The sequence below is a fragment of the Montipora capricornis genome, chromosome 4, assembly GCF_036669925.1.
Source record: "Montipora capricornis isolate CH-2021 chromosome 4, ASM3666992v2, whole genome shotgun sequence".
Lineage (NCBI taxonomy): Eukaryota > Metazoa > Cnidaria > Anthozoa > Scleractinia > Acroporidae > Montipora > Montipora capricornis.
Genome location: NC_090886.1, coordinates 9,759,554 through 9,762,053, shown reverse-complemented (window position 1 = coordinate 9,762,053; position 2,500 = coordinate 9,759,554). Strand labels below are relative to the sequence as shown.

The window sequence follows — 2,500 nt, the reverse complement described above, 5'->3', positions numbered from 1 at the left end:
ACAGGGGTGAGCAGTAATCAAAATAAGGTTGAATGAGTGATCTGTATACCGTTACCAGGGTGCAGACGGGGACATAAGGCTTCCTTCTTCTCAAAGCACCTATGCCAGCACATGCCTTTTTACATATATACTCAATATGAGTTTCAAATGTAAGCTTTTCATCTAGTAGAACTCCCAAACATTTGCTAGAGGTTACGCGTGAAACCAAATTATTATCAATGGAGATTGCATTAGGTAAATCTCCAGATTTAGTGTTCAAATTATATGTTGACCCAACAACCATTAACTTAGTTTTGAGAGGATGGAATTGGAGCTGATTAACAGTGAGCCAGTTGCTTAGATTTTTTAAATCAGAATTTATATTATTGGCAAGTGCGCCAATATCAAAACTAGAGGTAAAGATTTGAGTATCGTCTGCATATAAACAGGGGGTAGTGAATTTTAAACAATTTGGTAAATCATTTATGTAGATAAGGAAAAGGAGAGGGCCCAGAGTAGAGCCTTGGGGAACTCCGCAGAGAAAGTTACTTTCAGAAGATAAGCAACCATTTACTAAACATTGTTGTTGTCGGGCAGTAAGATAAGACTTGAACCACATCAATTCTCTATCAGCGACTCCATAAAACTTAACTTTCTCTAGTAAAATCGAATGATCAACTGAGTCAAAGGCCTTACGAATATCAAGAAAAACTACACCTGTCAATTTTCCCTTATCCATATTATCAGACCAATCATCGCACATTTGAATCAACGCCGAGACAGTCGAGTGGAGAGGGCGGAAGCCAGACTGGAATTTAGAGAGAACAGAATTAACTTTCAAATAGTGATAAAGCTGTTGAAAAACTTCTTTCTCGAAAACTTTACTTATTATTGGCAGGATTGAAATGGGTCTATAATTTCCCATATCACGACGGTCATTGCCTTTTTAGACCGGGCACACCCCCGCATTTTTCCAGTCATCAATAAAAGTGCAAATAAGATTACAAAGTTGGTTGTACACAAAAGTACAACAGATGCTCTACTCTTTCACATTTAGAAATGAGATACAATATGGTAAAGTGAAACTTTATTCATATCCAATTACTTCTCTTAACATGAACAAGAATGATATTGCATCCTTTCGTTTCAAAAGACTGTGTTTTAAAACATCTTTTCCTACTCCCTAGTATTTATAACATACTGCACAGGTAACATTCTTATTCATTTGCATTTACCCTTTTACTTAAACATGAACAAGAACCGTATGAGGATCTCTTTTCATTTCAAAAGACTGTGGAAGAGGTTTAGAACATTATGCATTTCTATAGCCCCTGGTATTTGCAAATGCAAAAGTTACATCTTTTTTGAAGTCATCATATGTGCCATGCACCACCATGTGCCATGAAGTCATCATATGTGCCATGCACCACCATGCAACACTGAGTTGTGTTTTGATGTGACATTGTGTTGTGTTTGGATGATACTGTGTTGTGTTTTGATGACATTGTGTTGTGTTTCGATCATACAGTGTTGTCTTTCCATAATATTGTGTTGTGTTTGGATGATACAGTGTTGTGTTTTCATGACATTGTGTTGTGTTTCCATAATATTGTGTTGTGCTTCGATAATACTATGTTGTGTTTCGATAACAGTTTGCTGTGTTCAGATAATACTGTGTTGTGTTTCGATAATAGTTTGTTGTGCTTCGATAACACTGTGTTGTGTTTGGAAAAGTGTTTGTTGTGTTCGCAGATATGGGCCACCGTAGATTAACCTGCGAGCAGAGTCTCTTTCGATCTTCCAAAGAGACTCTGTTCGCAGGGTACGATCAGATCTTATATGGCTCGAATCTCCCTATTCTCCTTTTGGTGCGCTGATTACGATGTCGAGTTTTTGCAGGGGAAAAAGATTCAGAATAAAACAACGCAATTTCAATGTGCTCCGATGAAACACCATATCAGCAGGAAGCATTTTTCACCTCTTTTAGTACAGGTTTTTCACGGTTAACATCTTAAGCTGTTCCACTTTCACCGCACTTACTGAGAACGAGCAACTTGAATCTAGACTTACCAAAGCAAAATAAAATGACTCCACAGTAGGACAAGAACCGATTGGACTACTCCCGTCTGGTCTTTGTTTACATCTAGTCGCCAGATAATATACGCATACATATAAATTATGCCCGGGGGGGCACTCCCATATGAAACAGACGGGGATGCTCGTCGTCTCGCTTAGGGGTGTAAATTTTGGATTTTGGTCTCGCTTAGGGTGTTCCGGGCAAAGCGCCAATATAAGCCGCCAAAGTCTCGTTTAGGGTTCCGCGAAGAAACACAGAATTACGCGAAGAGATACAGAAGTCAAATTTTGCTTATAAAAACTACTTTTAGATAAAAGCATTCGATTATTATGTCTTTATATCATTGAAACTCATTGCATGTCGTATTTGTGTGTGTTTTAAGCGGTCTCTTTTAGGGGTCACAATTTGTTCAAGCCACGCCCAGATTGGTCTCCTTTAGGGGTC

At 38.4% G+C, this 2,500-nt stretch overlaps 1 protein-coding gene across 2 annotated transcripts in view; it reads right to left on the bottom strand.

Annotated features, from left to right (window-relative positions):
• The window catches only part of LOC138045504 (lactadherin-like), a 37,865-nt gene extending 35,746 nt beyond the window's left edge, over positions 1-2,119 (bottom strand). Inside the window, exon 1 of one of the 2 annotated variants that reach the window (XM_068892039.1) lies at positions 2,050-2,119. The gene's annotated coding sequence lies outside the window, so the exon portion shown is untranslated. Of the gene's footprint in view, positions 1-1,957 lie in introns of both variants that reach the window. The other variant, XM_068892042.1, reaches the window with a different exon arrangement.
• Positions 2,120-2,500: the final 381 nt, after the last annotated feature.